The sequence below is a fragment of the Thermobia domestica genome, chromosome 14, assembly GCF_964235325.1.
Source record: "Thermobia domestica chromosome 14, izTheDome1.hap1.1, whole genome shotgun sequence".
NCBI classification, from domain to species: domain Eukaryota; kingdom Metazoa; phylum Arthropoda; class Insecta; order Zygentoma; family Lepismatidae; genus Thermobia; species Thermobia domestica.
The window spans coordinates 16,266,759-16,286,390 of NC_137467.1; the positions used below are offsets into that span (position 1 = coordinate 16,266,759).

At 36.3% G+C, this 19,632-nt stretch overlaps 1 long non-coding RNA gene across 1 annotated transcript in view; it reads left to right on the forward strand.

Annotated features, from left to right (window-relative positions):
- Positions 1-300: 300 nt before the first annotated feature.
- The window catches only part of LOC145669545 (uncharacterized), an 80,336-nt gene continuing 61,004 nt past the window's right edge, over positions 301-19,632 (forward strand). Inside the window, exon 1 of the long non-coding RNA XR_014128212.1 lies at positions 301-2,139. This is a non-coding gene — a long non-coding RNA (uncharacterized LOC145669545). The remainder of the gene's footprint in view (positions 2,140-19,632) is intronic.

The following is a 19,632-nucleotide window of genomic DNA, read 5'->3' on the forward strand; positions in this document are numbered from 1 at the left end:
ATATATATATATATATATATATATATATATATATATATATATATATATATATATATATATATACCAAAACTAGTATCTGGTAGCACATATGGTTCTGTGACCCACATTTATAGTGTAAAGGAAAGATGGTTTGGCGGCTTTGTTAAAAAAAAGTTAGGAGTTAAAAAAAAAACTGACAGGACTGCATTCCTTAATCGTATGCTGTATATGAATCAGGGGGTCTGAGATGAACTTTTGTAAAAAAGAAAAAGAAAAGAAAAACGAATGAAAGAAAGCAGATTTTTTTAAATATATTTTGTAGCGGCCGACCTGAGGCGCCTTCGGGCCGACCTAAATTTTTGCTTTTCTTACTGTTATTAAATTCATAATTACTATTTAAAAACCTTTTAATTGCTTTATTGCCATGTAATTATTGCAGGTATTGGTCAATGTTAAATTTCTCTCTTTATATTTTGTTCTTTCTGTGGAATAACTAAGCCAGACGAATACTTAAAGTTAGCTATTGTCTCGTAAGAGGAAACTCATATCTTTTTCTCCCCTCTTTGCATCTTGAGAAACAGATCTGAATTGGTAACCTATAACCTTCGATTCGCTGCACGTGCAAGGGAATATCTAACCCTTGTGTCTTATCTGAGAGTCTGATGTTATTTTCTGAATACTCTCATTGTCCTCTGTTTAAGCCCAGATGTTCTCAAAAACATGGTAGACGTATAATTAACATTTTGGCGCCGAAGTTGACACTTCGAAAATACTAAATATGTCTATTTTGACACCGTATAAAATAAGTGTCTTGGGAACACTTGTATTTTTGGTATCATTGTGAAACGATTAAGAAACCTGTAAAATCTGGATAAAGCTTGATTTTCTTTGTAATATCAAATTAACCTTTGACTTTTAATTTGGATATTATGTACTAGATGACGCTAAAGCCTTATACTGTTTGTAATAACGCGCATGCGTGACTATTCTAGTTAACACCCTAAATAGTCGTTTAGATTATCAATACCCAATCTAAACGTAAAGACTAATTTCATTGCACACGAGTATCCGCCCTTTTTGGGAAGATACCACCCTACTATACTCCCACGTACGTAACGTGTGAATAAACTCCCTGAATACAAAATAGCTGTACAAGCTGTTCTCAGGGGGAAATCATTGTGTGTCTACGAGGCACGAGCTTCGTGCTCGTCGCCGGGGGCTCCGGCCCACTCTTCGGGCTCAGGCTTCTGTCCTTCGCCCGCCGGACTTGCGTTTCTTCTCTGACTTTGATAGAGTCATAGAGAGAAGAACTTAGTGCATTATCAGAGTGAGTTATTACACTGTGTTAGTGGAGAACTCCGTCATCTCCGTTCTCCTACCAAGGACCATCTCTGCTTTCGTTTCGTGTGTGCAATACAGCAAGAACTTTGTTACTGTGCTGAACGTTGTTTCTAGTAAGTTTACTACTACTACATGCAGGCAGTCGTAATTCGATCTCTTCATTGAACTGCCCTTATTTCTCTTTTATCATTGGTCATATTCTGACCCCTATCAAGTTTCACGCATACGCCACTAGACTGATGCGTCATCTAAAATTACATCTGATGTATAACATCTTATTGCTTATCAACTCTTCTGCGCTGTACAAAAGCAACTTACAATAAAACTCATACTACTTCTAACTCGGCGTTCTAGTCATTTAAAACGCCTATCTAAAGTTTTCAAAGTACGATCTCACCTACTCATATTCTCTCAGAAAGTACCTCCGAAGAAGCCGTTCGTCGAAGTCATTATTATCACATCTCTTTCGTTCTCTGGTTCCTACGTGAACCACTACACCAGTCACGCCTGTTGAGGACCGAACTCTTTATCTTCTGTAGTTGAGTGAACCATCACCCTTCTGTGTGTGTTCTGCGACTCCAGTACTATTCCTGCATTCGCAGTGAGAATTCCGATTGGAGAAAGAACTTCACTCTCCGTAGGAAGTGGAAGCATCTTGTTGGTTTTACCGCTCGAACCAATACAGACATCTTCTGGGAATTCTTGGTTGCAACGAACATCTTGTTACCACGCTAAGCTCAACTGGACTTATACAGGACTCGACGATATCTCCAGAGGCCACTTGGAATTCTTTCATCTATGTAGGTGTCCAATTGCGAGGTGAGTGATTTAAATTGTTTTAGTGATTTTAATTGTGCATCTTGATTCCTCGCATCGACTCAGAATCACGTCTACTTCTTTGCACCCAATATCCGATTTCAGTGTTTGTGTAAAGTGATTCTACAACTAAGGTTGTTAGCGATAACTATCTCTTCCATTTTATTGTTTTATCGATTAAATTGTTATTAGGCTGAATTATTTAAGTATAGCCAAGCCTGACCTTGTCTTGTGAAGTTTTATGTATTTGAGGTCCATTAAGTGTGTTAATAATCCTGTCTCCATTGCATTAGCTTTATTTTTCAATTCATTGTTGTATAATACGTGCCTAATTATTAAGTTGTCGTCCCGCTACAAATATTTATTTCTTTGCACGAGTCCTAGTTGTCTATTATTTTGGTGTGCTAATTAATCTCGTGGTTGTGTGGGCTTCACGTTAACTAGTGACCCCCCCTTTGGAGCCGCCACTGCCCTAAAGTGCTGGCAATTACCTGCGGGACATTCATGGATCAAGGCTCCCTTATAATCTCGTAAACTCGTGCTTGAACTTTGTAATTAATTATTGTCATACATAGGCACTCATCCTGTTCTCTCTCTCTCTCTATCAACTCACCTTGCCGACAGCCTGGTTAGTCGGACATTGTTTGAACAGGACGGACCTCCTCCTTACCGTACTAATAAATTGCCGAGCCCCATAGACTGCTCAGCTCCATTACATTTTTAATGTCAGGCTACTCTCTAAGTCAGTGATATTCTTGAGACCTTTCGTGGTCCTTTATTAATTATTCTGTTAGTTTGATTTCGGCTACCTTTGGTAGAGATATTGTCGCTAATAATCTCTTTTTATGTTCGTGACCTGTGGTGGGACTCCCTCACCAGTGGCCGCAAAAGTTCTGATCGCCTCCTGCCACCGGCCCCGACAATTTTTTTGTGTATATGTGTGTGTGAGAGAGGGAGAAAGAGAGTGAAGAGTCAACTTGGAATGAGCGTTGGTTTTGAGGAATAAACATTTTCGAACCCAATTCTTAATTTTTGCGTTGTATGCTCCTTCAAAACAATGTTGCCAACCTGAAATATTATAAAATCCCATCTCGAAAGAGAGAGAGAGAGAAATTCTCATTTTACTTTTGAATTTCCCACGATATACTAATTACAAAGTTAATTAAAAAAAAAAAAAATGAAACTATTGTATGTCACACATTTTCTTCAATATATGAGAAAGCAACCCGTAAATTCCGGTCTTCTATGCTTATCAAGTAGTTGATGAATAATTTATTTTTTCTTAATTGAAAGAGACAGTTGAAAATGTTGGATAAAACCAGTAAATTTTACCGACAGATATAGCATTTGCGTTATGCCTTTGTGGTTACCATATAGTAGTAGGCCCCCACTATAGATAGCCAAGTCAGCAAATTTTTTGTGACGTCATAGGTCAAAGGTCAATGTCCTTGGCCAGAGGTCAATGACCGAGTGGTACTTAGGACTACCCCCTGTAGATTTTGAGAGGAGTACCTTGGCTCACCCCTTTAATTTTTGGCAGGGGTACATAGGACCACCACCCTTAAATTTCGGAAATTGCCAAATCTAAAAAAAAATCATTCCTAATTTCATTCCAAATCTAAAAGGGATTCATTTCCTTTTCAAAATTCGTGGGACTTATCAAATAACACACTTCTAGACAGTTGGTTCTGCTTATTTCTTTCTAAGGTTGGTTTAGAAACAAGGTTTGCCGATAGATGACACTACAGTCTTCGTATCTCTCTCATGTATTTTTTTATCTTTCAGAAAAATTCACTATTTCTCTTACAAATTTCAACCTACAGACTTCAAATTTTTAGAAAAGGAACTTACTAATATATCGAAGGCAATAATCCGTGCCATTTTTTTTATTTAGAATTTTCTTTATTGTTGAAATGGCTTGATTGTTGAAAACGATATCCAAACTTTTAACAATGGAACTGTTACAACAACGAAAAAATTCTAAATAAAAATATCGACACGGATTGTTCCATTTAATAGATTATGAAGTTCCTTCTCTAAAAAACTGACGTCTCTAGGTTGAAATTTGTAAGAGTAATTGTAAATTTTCGTGAATGGTAAAAAATACATGGTGGAGATACTAAGACTGTAAATCTATCGGCAAAACTTGTCCCTTTACACTAACCTTAATTGACTTCATTGAGAGCTAACTACAACATATAATTATATGATTAATTCTAAGACTCTGTCGGTATACCTAAGTCCCTGTACACTACCTCATTAATGTCAATTACACGGTACATCGTATTGCTTACGCTTATATTTTGGCCCATAAGCAGGAATAATCAAGACCAACGACGTAATTTCATTTTGACAAATCTCAAATTATCCTACAAAGTTTAAGAGGAACGTATCAATGTACCAATGTCCTGGACCCATGATCCCATCATAAGTCAATAACTGACCACGTGACCATACTAATATTTGACAATGATTTACCCAAAGAATGGAATACCGCCCAATTCTAAGAACAATTACCTCATTATTGATTTGACAATAAGAAATGTACCCCTCCCAAATTTTAAGGTTAGTGCACAAATATATCTGTGTCTTATGAAAAAGTAATAAATCCTGTACTCATTTAATAATAAAACCGTATCGAAGAAGTTAAAATAGGCCAATAACCTTCAAAATTTGAATATTTGGCCATAAGAGGGAGTAACATCCATATAACGTATTAAATCCTTATCAAAGGGGTTCAATTACTTCCAAAATTTTACATTTTTGACAATTTTTTACACATGAAAGGGAACGAAATTTATAATAATATTTGTTAGGCTTCTGTACTATTATACCAAATTAGGCAATTTCTAAACTTAAAGGGTGGGCCAATGTACCGCTTGCAAATTTTCAATGTACACTCATGTCCAAAATTATTATCGCATGGCTATAAATATGTTGTAGGAATATACAATAATTTGATAACGAATTCGCCCGGTATTTCTTATAATGTTAGTATGTGTATAATCGGCAAAGACATGTATGTGGCAAATTTCATATCAAAGGAGCAGTAAATAAAAACAAGAAAACGAAAATAAAACTTTATTGTCCATTTAGCAACATTTTGTTTTACTCATTCTAATTTTCGTATTTATAATTCTTTTCCTATGAAATTTATCACAAATATACATTTCTCGACCATACACATAGTATCAGTATTAAAAGTACCCTGCAAAATCATTATCAAATTATATTTTTACCAGAAGACAGTTATAGATATGCGACAATCATTTTGGACATGAATGTACCTATGTCTTAAGAAATAGTATAGACCCCTGTATACGTCCACATAACCATATAGGGTAATAAGACCTCATCAAAGGAATAAAATGGGTCAGTAACCGAACACGTGATCGTACTAATTTTCGGCAATTTTTTTTATCCATGAAAGGAAACGAGGTGGACCACCCAAATTTATAGTGGTACATATTGAGGTCCTGTACTATTATACTAAATGTTTAAATTTGGCAATTTCCCAAATTTAAAGGGTGGGCCAACGTACCCCTTCCAAATTTTCAAAGGGATGCACCAATGTACCTATATCTTAGGAATTAAAATAGACCTCTATACATGCCCATATAATCATATAAGGTAATAAGACCTCATCAAATGCAATAAAATAGGTCAATAACCTCCAAAATTTGATTTTTGGCAATTTTTTAACCGTAAAAGAGAACGAGGTAGCCCACCCAAATTTATAGTGATACATATCAGATTGCTGTACTATGATACCAAATGCTTAAATTAGGCAATTTCCAAAATTTAAGGGGTGAGCCAAAGTACCCCTCCCAAATTTTAAGAAGGATGCACCATTGTACCTAGGTCTTATGAAAGGGAATGGATCCCTATACATACCCATATAACCATATAAGGTAATTGGACCTCATCCAAGGGAGTAAATTGGAGTAAAAAACAAACACGTGGTAAAACGTATGCGCTTACGTTTATATTTTGGCAAACTTTTTACCCATAAAAGGGAACAAGGTGGACCACCCAAATTTATTGTGATACATATTGAGGTCCTGTACTATGATACCAAATGCTTAAATTGGGTAATTTCCAAAATGTAAGGGGGAGCCAAGGTATCCCTCCCAAATTTTTAAAAGGTGTGCACCAATGTACCCATGTCTTATGAAAGGAAGTGGACCCCTGTATACGCCCATATAACCATATAAGGTAAAAAGACCTCATCAAAGGGGATAAATTAGGTCAAAAACCTCCGAAATTTAATTTTTTTGGCAATTTTTTACCCATAAAAGGGAACGAGATGAACCCCCAATACTAATAATGGTACATACTATGGTCATAGGCTACCATACCAAATTTTTAGATTTGGCAATTTCCAAATTTTAAGGATGGTGGTCCTATGTACCCCCTGCCAAAAATTAGGGAATGGGCCAAGGTACCCCTCCCAAAATCTAGAGGGGGTAGTTCTAGATACCCCTCGGTCATTGACCCTGGGCCAAGGGCATTGACCTTTGACCTATGACGTCACAAAAAATTTTGCTGACTCGGCTGTCTATAGTGGGGGGCCTACTACTCATATTGTAATGAATGAAGGATATTAGAAGAATTGTATTCTCCAGTCGTTTTGTGTAGAACGTTTTCGAAATTTGTTGTTTCTCCTTTTGCATTTTCTTTTACCATTAAATATTCTTGCACTTAAAAGGTGCCAGAGCATAATTTATATTTCTTGCAGCTTGTTTTGACAGAATTACGAGCTACTTCTGCACTTTTACGCATTTTCCGGTAACAAAATTTGACAATTACCATTGATTTCAAAATTAATGAGGAGTCATTGGTCTACTTTCCGCCTATAGAGAATTTTATTAGGGTAAATCTCATTTCAGGGGTACACATCTCTTATCGTGATTTTCATCAGAAGATTTGCTTTTTCCCTGGAGATCGTTCTACTTGATCAATTAGTCGCATTTGATTTTCCCACGCGCAGTACCATGCCGTGGGAAATCAGCGTCCGGGGCGAGAGTATACGACGGCACTCCCATACATATATTCTTAGTATTTTTTTCTCTCTTTTTTCCTTTTTTCTAAAGAATTTTGCGTCCCTTACTTCGGCGCCTGGGGCCATAGCCCCGCACTGCACGGATCTGCCCATGCGAGAGGATACACCATTCTCCCCCTCGCTTATCAAAGTTTTTAGGATTTAGGATTTAGATTTCTGGGCTTTCGGCATCTAAGGCCATTTAGTCCGTCACGTTTTGAGGGATGACGCCCCTCGGCGAGCACACTGTCCGGGGAAAGGGAAGGAAGAAAGGATTGGGGAAGGAAGGAAGCGGCCTGGGACCTATAAGTTAGGTACCATCCCGGCATTTGCCTGGTGTGAATGAGGAAAAGCCAGGAAAAACCTCATTCAGGGTGGCTGGCCTGAAAATGCGTTTTGCACTTTTTCGACCGAGTGCCCCCACCGGGAATCGCACATCATAGTTTTTATCAGCTCCAACCCGTAGGGGCTGACTTATACAATCTCATTTCAAAGGTACACATTTTAATCAGTTGCCAACTAGTTTACAGGCCAGTCAACATGTACACCTTTAAAAGAATTACAGGGATACGTACAACTATTGCTACTTACGGACTGAAAGAATTTCTCTCTGCAATGGCATCTGATTTATTGAAACTTATTTTAAAACATATCGCTCAAGTTTCTCGTTATTACCCCTTCAACTTAAAGGAGATAAAATGGTAATTTTCCCAAAATTCAAAATTATACTATTATTAATAGTGTGTCCTCTTGAATTGGGATCGTATAAGTCTTACCGTCCCGGGCAAGTGCTGATAACAACTATGACAAGCATGTGAAAGTGGTCGCTTCAAGTATGACTAACTGATCAGAGGGTGTTGTGGGCATTCACGTGGAACGGTTCAATGAAGAAGCAAATGTTCTCATGGAAGTCACGATAAGAGATGTGTACCCCTGAAATGAGATTTACCCTTTTATTTCTCTCAATGAAAAATCCTACATTTGCTGCCAATTGGGACGAAAATTACCTTTATCCCTTTTCGAGAAATTAATATGAAAAAATCCCATAAAATGGGATTTTTCCTACGAGTTGGCACGACTGCTCCAAAAAGGAAAAAAGGAAAATACTCAAGGTATGGCAAGAGAAAGGAGAAATTCAAGGGTGAGGGGGGGTAGTGAAGAAAAAATTAAAAAAAAAAAAAAAACTCTCAGGTCAAACTTTAAAGAAAGAAAAAATGCATCTGTATGTCTGAAGTCTGAACCCTGCCGCGTTTCTTTGGCTTTGGCCTAGTAAAGAAATTTCTACCGCGACAGAGGAACTTTTTTTCTTTTTTTATATTGTGTCTGATGATCCCTCAACTTCCTCTTCTCTGTATATGTTTAATTCTATATAAAACCTCAGTCCCATGAACATCTCTTACCATGTGGTAACGATACAAAACAGAAAAAAAGGGAAAACTGTAAACGCCTAATGATGAATGATTATTTTGTGGTGGAGGTAAAATTTCAACGTTGCCAACTCTAGGATAACTTTGTTACAGTAATTATTGTCACGCGTGCTGCTCTACTGTTCGTTTCAAGTTTAGTATTTGACGTTCTTATACAACGCCAAGGTCATAAAGGACTAGAGAACTAAGTATTATTAATAATAGTATTATTAATAAGAGCTTTGAATCACGAGCATAAAAACAACATTCTCGTTCCGATGTAGGAAAATTGAAGTGAAATCTTTCAGTTTTACGTCCCACACTTATCCCGGCTAGGGTAAAGAAGGCGGTGATGATGAGAAATGAATGAAATGGTGGAATGGATAAAGTGGGAGGAAACGGGAGAACTCCGAGAAAACCTATGCTCAAGGTGTTTGCCCATCACAAAGCTCACTTGGCGCGAGCTGAGATGGAACTAGGGACCCCATAGGCCAGAGGTGAATGCGTGACCACTGAACCACCACGTCCCTCGTTCCGATATAGGAGTCACACCAGAAATTCTGAAGTACAGAAAAATAAAAATGAATTGAACTCCACACGTACAAGTCTTAAAAATTGTTAACATGCAGAACTAGAATTCATTAACCTACATTGGTCCTAAAGTATGGACAAGAAACCAATTATTAAGAGTATACTACTAAGTTTCGACTGGCAACACTATAAGATAACCGCTGGAGCCACCAAACTGTTATTGTGTACAGCTTTTAGTACCAAGTATGCCGTACATTGTGTGAAGAATTCACGAATTTACGTTCCGAATTTTGTGAGTTGCAGTGATTTCAGTGAACTGTTTTCTTTGTTCGTCATGGATAGTAAAGTGGACCAGATGGTGGCCATCAAGTTTTGTGTAAACCTTGGCAGAACAGTCATGGAGACCATGAACATGATTAAATTATCTTACAACAATGATTTTCTTTCTCAAGCGAACATTTTTTATATAGAATTGTCGTTTCCGTGAGGGGTCGGGAGACCTCGTCATGTGTATAGACAATGCTAGTGGCATTTTTAGACTGGTAAGATATGCATAAAGAACTTATTCCAGGAGGAAAAACTGAGATTTCTACGATTTACAGAGATATTTTAGCACGCTTACTGCAAAAAATGCAACGATTTCGTCCGGAAATGGTTCATTCGGGTGACTTGGTCTTGTTGCACGACAATGCAGCGTGCCACAGAGACATTGAAATACAGACATTTTGGACCGAAAAGAAGGTGACATGTTTCAATCTTCCTCCCTACTCACCTGACCTGGTCCCAGCAGACAGTTTCTTGTTTCCAAAGACCAAACTCGTTTCGACTCGATTTGGGACATCCGAAAGTCTGTGACAAAGAAACTAAACACTGTTGAACAAGAAGACTTTCAGAAAGGAATCCAGGAACTATACAGCCCTGCAATTGCCTGTATACAACAAGGAGGGTCAAATATTGAAGGTTAGAAGCCCATCAAGGTAATTCTCTTCTGCGTTATTTTCTGATAATGCCAGCCTTAAAATTTAGTAGACACTGTGCACAGAAGCCCTAAAATGCAGAAATCCTAGAAAACATTCTCAGAAAGATTAAAAGAACTAGTAGTGTTACATTTAAAGAATGGACACTGTGCACAGAAGCCCTAAACTGCAGAAATCCTAGAAAACATTCTCAGAAAGATTAAAAGAACTAGTAGTGTTACATTTAAAGAATGGACACTGTGCACAGAAGCCCTAAACTGCAGAAATCCTAGAAAACATTCTCAGAAAGATTAAAAGAACTAGTAGTGTTACATTTAAAGAATGGACACTGTGCACAGAAGCCCTAAACTGCAGAAATCCTAGAAAACATTTTCAGAAAGATTAAAAGAACTAGTAGTGTTACATTTAAAGAATGTTCACCTAATAGAAGTAAAATAATTTAATTTTATTTGTAATAGAATTGCGTTGGCTTAGCGCGCAGCCTCCTTGGAAAAAGAAACATTGTATTGCAGATTTGCAAGTTGTAAACCTTTTTGGGGAATCGAAGTCATTGGTCATTATGCTAACCACCGTGCTACCATTATGCAATTATAAAAGTAGCATTTTAGTGGAAACACCGAAATTTCTGTGCCCTCATTGGGTTCGAACTCGGAACGATACACAACTTAAGCACAAGGATTGACAATTGGGCTACGCAAAAAAACACAAAGTAGTTGGTAAAGAATTAAATAAAATAAAGCTAAAATTAATTACTGAGTAAGTAAATAAAATAAAGCTAGAACTAGTGGCGGATTTTGCCCAGGCCGAGGGGCTTAGGCACCCCCAGCTTTTTAAGTGTCAAAAATAATTTTAGCTATTATTTATATATATTTGGAAGTTTATAGTAAACGCACGATATACCTATCATAGTCTGAGTTGTGGCTGCTCCCCCCCCCCCAATACCTTTTACCTTCTAAATCCGCCACTGACTATAATATCAACTGATGTATCACAAACCTTTCTTTTTTTTTTTTTCCTTTTTCAGAGAATTTAGTTGGCAACAGTGCAAAAGTTCAAGGTATTTTTCTTTACCTTCCCTTCCTCTTTCGGGAATTTCCTTTCGTTTCTTTGTTGTGTATATAGAAAATTAGACACAAAAAGAAAGAAAATACAATAACAAGGAGAGGGGAAAGAGAAAAAGGGACAAACGTGTTTAGTAGCTTCTCCAAAATCTTAAACCGTAATGTCCAAAATAATAGCTGAATAGCTCACTTAACCTCTGCTTTCATTTTCACTTCACAAACTATCTTTCCACAAAGTACTGTACGCCCAAGAAGTATGTGTTTCTTTTTTTTTCTTTTTTTTAATGCGTCCTCAACGTTATTTAAGAGACTTCATCCCGGCGAAATTAATATACCACTAATTTTACAGTAATTAAGTGATATCTTCCAATAGATTAAAGGTAATCGAAATGTGGAACAAGAGCGCCCTAGACAATGTCATTTTACATGAGGTACTGTTATCACGACTCACTTATCTGATTTCGATTTCGAGCCATTATGAAAATCGGCATTTATTTTCGCGTTTCTAAACGGCTGAAAACAGAAAGCCACTAGGTGACTTGTGATAACAGTACCTCACGCAAAATAATATTGTCTAGGGCGCTCTTGTTCCATATTTCAATTATCTTTTAACTATTGGGAGATGTCACATAATTGCTGTAAAATTAGCGGTATTTTAATTTCGCCGGGATGAGGCCTCTTAACTTTTTCTTCTGAATAATTTTAACAGATCTGGTTTAAAACGTATCCAAAGATCAGAGACATATCGATAAATAGATCTCATAAACTGAACACAATGATATGTTTGAGTGCGAATCCTCATGCAGAGCTTTCGAGAAAATGTAGAAAAAGTTTTTTTTTTTATGTAAATCTAAAAATTGAATCTTGTATGATAACGAAGCTACCTTTTCAAAATACATACTAAAGCATAGCTTTATTTAGCTTTTAGTTATGATAATACCAAGACGATATTACAGAGTACAGCAAACTCCCGATTACTTGTTTGAATTGGGTGATGCGGCAACAACGGAAAACCAAATTTCGCGGATGATCCGTAACGAAATGGCGGACGAAGCAAACAAATCAACACAAAAATACTTTTGATCAATTTTTATATTAAGCTTACACATGCAATTATGGGTTAACGAACGGTAGATTTCGGTAGTTACAAGTTTGTTTGTTTACTTACATTTTTAGAAAAATCGGTCAACTTGTTCTTTAGTTGAAACATTTAGGGCGGTATTCAGAGAGAATTCGTTAATCAAGCGTTAGTCACACGATTAGTTACTGTCGTATTAGTTCTGTAGTACGGAAGGTGTAGTTTTTGGTATTCAGAGTCTGCTTGGACTTCAGCTAAGAAGATGATTTGAATTTGATTAACTAATATTACTCCCAATATTTTGAGTGAGAAAAATAAACGTGATAACTACGGATATCTAGACTTGCGCATGTGCAGCCTATCAAAAACATATATAAGTATATATGGAATACGAAATTCGAAATGTCTTCTTTGTGGTTTGATATAATGACGAGTGACTAGTATAATGACTAGTGTATCTTTAAACGTTCATAAGTGTTCTTGAGTTTCTAGTGACTAAGCGGTTAGTATATCTGCTTTTGACGTAGGAGACCCGGGTTCGATTCCCGGTAGGGGTTCTCATGTGGTTCAGATTCCACGTTAAGCTGTAGGTTCACGTCTTATATAGCCTCGCTGTTGAAAGGGATGATAAAATCAAATCAAATAAAAATTCATAAATGCCCTTCATTGTGTTCGTACAATCACTTTCCCGATTTATACATTTCTATATTGTGAAACAGGTAACACTAAAATACAGGGTGTCCAATATACAATGCTACCCGGAGTTTGGGATAGTAAAACTTTTGAACCTGAAGTGATACACAAATAATGGTTATACCAAAATAAAGCCTTGTTCATACATATATTTTTAAACTAGGAAGCAACGATTGAAGTATACTACGAACCACCCAGTGTTGCCAGATGTAACCGAAGGTGTAAATCTTTTTTTTTTTTTTTTTTTTTTGCAAACATGTAAATTTACTCATAACTCATACGTATGGGTGTTTTGTCATTAATTTTCAGTTTGCTTAGTTGGAGTAGCTTGCAAAATATGGAGTAGAAAAAAAGAATTTTTCATTCCCACCGATAACTAATCGGATGAGGCCTCTGTAAGGAGGAACTAGGGAAATCGTAGTTGTCATAAATTAACACTCTGAATTGGCAACCCTGCTGATATTTCAGTACATCAAAAGGTGTGTTAAGGATTTGTCTACATTATTCAATTCCTGAAAACAATGAATTCAAACTTCGAAATTATCATGATAAAATTTTTACTTACATGCACCCGGCAACACTGCTATTCATTTCTATGGGGCTATTTAAAACAAGAGGTATACAAGAACAATTCTCGAACTATTCAAGACCTGGAAACGAACATTCGCAGTGCCAATGAGAACATTAACACTTCTAATCTTCGTAAAGTTGCTGCCAACCTGGTGAAACGTGTGAACCAGTGTTTGAATCAAAACAGGGGACACTCTCAGCATCCGTTGTAGAACTGGTTACTCATTTCTGATAGTAGCAGTGTTGCCGGGTGCATGTAAGTAAACGTTTTATCATAATAATTTCAAAGTTTGTTTTTCATTGTTTTCAGGAATAGCATAATGTAGACAAAACCTTAACATACCTTTTGATGCACTGAAACATCAGCAGGATTGCCAATTCAGAGTGTTAATTTATGAAAACTACGATTTCCCTAGTTCCGCCTTACAGAGGCCTCATCCGATTAGTTATTGGTGGAAATGAAAAATTCTTTTTTCTGCTCCATAGTTTCCAAGCTACTCCAACTAAGCAAACTGAAAATTAACGACAGAACATCCATACGTATGAGTTATGAGTCAATTTACATGTTTTGCACACACACACACACACACACAAAAGATTTACACCTTCGGTTACATCTGGCAACACTGTGTGGTTCCTAGTGTTCTTCAATCGTTGCTCCTTAGTTTAAAAATATATGCATGAACAAGGCTTCATTTTGGTATAACCTTATTCGTGTATCACTTCAGGTTCAGAAGTTTTACTATCCCAAACTCCGGGTTGCATTGTATAATTGACACCCTGTAGTACTCGAGATTTAAGACTTGGCTAAACTAGCAGTGACGGATGTAAAAGGTAAAATGCGGGGGCGGCAGCCAGAACCCAGACTATGATTAGATATATAATCAGTTTACAATTGGTTCCTGCAGAAGATTCCAACTTAACTGTCTCCCGATGGATATTATGCCTAGACTGTACATTGACACTGTAGCTCTCAAGTATTGTTTTAAACACTGCATAACAGAAAAACTACAACTGACACTATTTCTAATGTTCAAAATTTTCCAATAAAGAATTAAAGGCAACGTTTGCTAGAAACTTATAAATAATAGTTTCAATTATTTTTATCACTCAAAAAACTGCGGGGGGTAGGTCCAGGCACGTCTCCAGGGGGTCTAGGGGGCCGCCTCCTAAATTTTCGCTGCCCCCCTTAAAATTTTCACGGTAGGCTTGCAAATGCACTATAATATGGTGATGAACTATAAATGGTTGGATCGGGCCCCTCCTAACTTCAGCCGCCCCCCCTAAATTTTTGGGATGGCTACCGGCCTGGGTAGGCCCAGAGCTAAATCCGCCTCTGTAAACTACTGTCGTCCACGCAGGGCCGGATTTCCCAATAGGCCCAGTAGGCCCGGGCCTATGGGCGCAAGCTCCCAGGGGGCGCACGGCCGAGAGAGAAAAATTTAAAAAAATATCTAGAAATAAAAATAAATAGCCATAACTTAACATATTTTTTGAATTGATTTTAAAAAGTCAGGCTAATAAAGTATTCTGATTTTGAAGCTCATTGGAACAAATAATTGTTGGTAATGTTAAACTATTTTTCAACATTATGCATCAACTTCGTTACAACATTGATCTCAAAAATGTCATTTTTTTAATACTAGTACAATTTACTATTTGTACATACAAAATATCTAGTTTTACTTTTAAAACAGTTTTTGTGTCACGTTATCAAAATACTTCATGTAAGCTGTGTTTCTGAGATTAAAACTATTTTATAATGTATTACAGAGTTTTTTTTTTTATTTATTTATTTGCCCAAATGGTTAAATTGAACAAAACCAAAGTTATTCACCAATCTTTTGTTAATACGTGAACGGTATTTTGTTAAGCCCAGAACCAAGTAAATTCCTCAAAAAACTTGCAATGATAAAATTGCATCGTGGAGTGGTGTTTAAGCAATTAACATATAGGCCTAATATAATTTTTTAATAAAGGTTTTTAGGAAAGTAACTTTAACTAGACTAGGGGGCGGAAAAAATATTGGGCCTAGGGGCGCCAAAATGCTAAATCCGGCCCTGCGTCCACGAGACTCGTGAAATTTCTAATCTCGTCTCGAATTTGAAAAGCATACTTCTTGTTTCATTTTAGAGGCAAAACTAGAAATGTTCTTGTCTCGTGGACAATACTAGTCTGATGGTAACTTTAATACAATATAGAGTGAAAAATATGATCGTGTATAACCGGCCTAAGATGTGTAATTTTCTAACATGTTTCTTGTGTGGTAAAGTTTTGAAAACGGATACCGATGCCTAAATGTGAAAGAGAGTTGAATTTACTTAAGTGTCTATGAAACTAAGTAAAGGTGAAGCAAAATCTAAGTTTACCTTTTTATAAAAAGAAAAAGAAGAAGAAGAAGAAGAAGAAAACTTACATAGCGCAATTTTAATATTCCGCCCATCCTGACAACTACAGAGAGAACTAACGATATAGCGTTAACCTTTACGCCTGGTATGGATTAGAAAAAAATAATAATAAAAAGGCAAATAACCAACTGGTCCCTCCCATTCATCCATTTTGAGAAGGCACATAAAGATTTAGAGATGGTTATCAGTTAATCACGTGTCATGACTTCCATTACAGGCTGCTACAACAAAATAAATGCACTGATCGTTCTTTTGTTTGCACACGGATGTTTTTCGTTCAATTCACTTCCCTCGCACCACCTATTCAGGATTTGCGTGTGTTTCAGAGGCCACGTTCTGCTATTAACACTTCCATAAAGAATAAAAAGTACAGTGGAAATTTGTTGTTTATTGTTGTTTTCTAATTGATTTCTATTTGTTTTTTTTTTTAACTATAATTGTTAGGGTTTCTACCATTATACTCTAAATGCATTTTTGGGTCTTTGTTTTACAGTTTCCGTGAAATTTTGACGAATCTTGGCATATTGTTTCTTCGAGGCATAAGAAATATATGTGTCTATTGCTTAGGGCTGAAATCCGCAAAGTATGGACTCATGTCCCAGAGTGGCCTGGTAACCCAGAAACGACGAAATATTGTCATTCATGGAGAGTCAGGCGTGCACCCAGAAATGTTTGTTGGGGGGGGGGATCCAAGCTTGTAGGAGATCGAATACTGCAAACCACTACGTCTATGCAGTATTGAACGGGTATTATTCTGCACCCGAAAAGACTATACGTAATTGTGAAGTACTTCCAGCTATATTTTCAGAAAAAAATGATAGTTTTCATAATGAAAGAATACAGATGAAGTGTAAGATCAAAATTTTCGTGCTACTGGCTATATCCATCACTTCCACGTTAAACAAGTATAACTTTTATTCAGAAAGTGTACAAATGTATGATCAGTTAGGAGGTTTTGAAGGTGGATGTGCCCTGTAGGGTGTATGCGTGAGGCTCTTAATGTAATTCTAGGAAATAGATTCTCTCTCCCTTTTGCTCTCTGCCTTTTTACTGTAACCATTTCCTCTCTCCGTCCCCACAACCCACCCAAGACAACATTGAATAAATCCAAACATGTATTGGAAAGCAGGCCGTAAGGCCAGAGAGACAAAACAACCACACATCTGGATGAGTTATTTAACTTCCCGAAAATCTAATTTGGTTTCTGGCCAAAATACATATATGAATTCTATATACTATTGAGGTTATACTGCTGGTTTTTAGAAATATTAAAAAAAAAGTCAATAATTAACAATTGTACATATAATCTTTAATTATCAAAAATATTCAACAAGAAACTAAACTCAATTTAGTTTTGTCAACTCTAAGTTGTGGATATGTAATATTTTTAGTTTTGTTCGAAATTACCTTAACCACGAGGACACAATAGTCCTTCTCCTTTTTGTTACAAAAATGGCGTCAGCCAAAAGATTAAAAAAAAAATGACAAATAATTATAATTATTATGTATGAAAAATGTATGAACTAATACTCGTAAGATTCACATAAATATATATGTATATATTTTAAACTTATCTGCAATACGTATATTACTGGCAAGACTCGATTATACTGTCACAAAACTATAGATAATTGATGAGCTATAAAAAAAAAATGAAGTTAACTCACCAGGCAATTACGTCAACTAAAGCAGCTGAGAAATTTTACATGGCGAGCCAGCAAAGCTCCCAGCATGCTCCAGTTGATAATAAGTGAGAAATTAAATTCGTAAAAACAAAACTACAATGCCGTGAAGTAAAAATAATGGTAAAGCAAGGAAACAATAACATAATAATAATAATAATAATAATAATAATAATAATAATAATAATAATAATAATAATATTTTATAAATGACTAGATTCTGAATACATTACATATCACCCTCCTCCGTCTGAAAAAGTTCAGATGATCAGGCTGAACTTTTTCAGGCCCAGAATGATACCAACCTTATTCAGAAAATAGATCATTGAAATATATAAACCATAAATACATATATATAATATATAGTAAATGAAACAACTACCAAATATATACAAAGGAAATAAATATTACATATAGATAATTTTGACGTTTTTGTGGCCACAAAAAACAAATTATGAAGTGCAATTAACACAACAAAACCAGAGAAACATATTTATATGTAAATATTATATATCTAGTAGTCATGCCAGACCTTCTTAAACCTTAAGGATCATTAACATGCATCCGAGGTAAGTAGCGTTTTAATAACGATACATGATAAGGAAACTTCCTATTTTGAGATTCATTGAATAACAAAGCTGTATTTTTACTTAAAAACGACTCAATAACCACGGGCCCAACCCATAAGGGCGACAAGGATTTATTAATCGCATCTTTCTTAGACGACAGAATATGAGAGCGATACAGCACTTTATCCCCTTCTGAAAATGTTACTGGAGTTACTCGTTTATTATAAATACGTCTTCGTTCATTCCATACTTTTTCCATATTGTGAAATACCTTAGACCAAATATCCTTGGCATCTTGAGCTACAATATCGTTATCAGAAATATCCCACCTAGCCATTAAGGGATCAATGGGTTCTCTTCCCATATACAAACGAAACGGGCTAAATTTAAGTTCTGAATGAACTGCCGCATTAATGCCAAATTGTAATTCTTTTAAATAACTCGACCACTTGTCTTGTTTGTCATGAAAATAACTTCTGATAGCCGTTTTCAAAACCTGCACGTACCGTTCCACGGCGTTTCCCCCAGGAAAATAGGGTGAACTGCGTATATGCTTAATACCTAAGCCATGCAGGAAAGACCTGAAGGTATAACTTGTAAAATAAGAAGCCCTGTCCGTAGTGAGAGAAAACGCGAACCCAAATTTACAAAAAATGTTATATAATTCGCGTGTAATAGTAGTGCTATTGGCCTTCCGCAATGGAACTAAATGCAGAAAACGTGTACAGTTATCAAGTACCAATAACACATAAGAATAACCAGAACTAGTTGGGAGAGGACCAGCCAAATCGGCAAATAGATGCCCATTAGGAATCTTATTATATTTAGATATTAATTCCCCTTGTGGTTTGGCTAGTCTAGGTTTCGAAATTTGACAAGTATGGCAAGTGGTTACAAAAGTCCTGATATCAGCCATCATATTCGGCCAAGTGAAAAGCCTACGAATTTTACACAAAGTTTTAAAATAACCAATATGATTGCCCGTTAGCTGAAATTCGTGATAGTAACTCATGATCATATTTCTCAAACACAAGGGTAACAATATTTTATACTGAACATTACGAGCTTTAGTTCGCTGGTAAAGAATACCATTTTCTATTCTATAATCACCCATCTTATTTCCATTATTAGCCACTTGTTGATATAAGTCTTTCGTGTCAGATTCAGTTTTTTGATAATTCCTAATATCACCATAGGCTAGAGGCAAATCTCGCAAACTACATATAAAATTCTTAGCATAAACATCTTCATCCAGTGGTTCATCTAACACATCATACAAATTGGTGTCATATATACGAGTGAGAAAATCCGGTATTAAATTCTGTCCCGAGGTAATATGTTCAATTTTAAAATTGAACTCAAAAAGTCTTTGAATTATGTTACCATAACGAGATACTTTCTTAGGATTGCGTAACATATGTACCAAACTCATATTGTCAGTAAGGATAGTAAATTCATTTACCAAGAACTGCTGAAATCT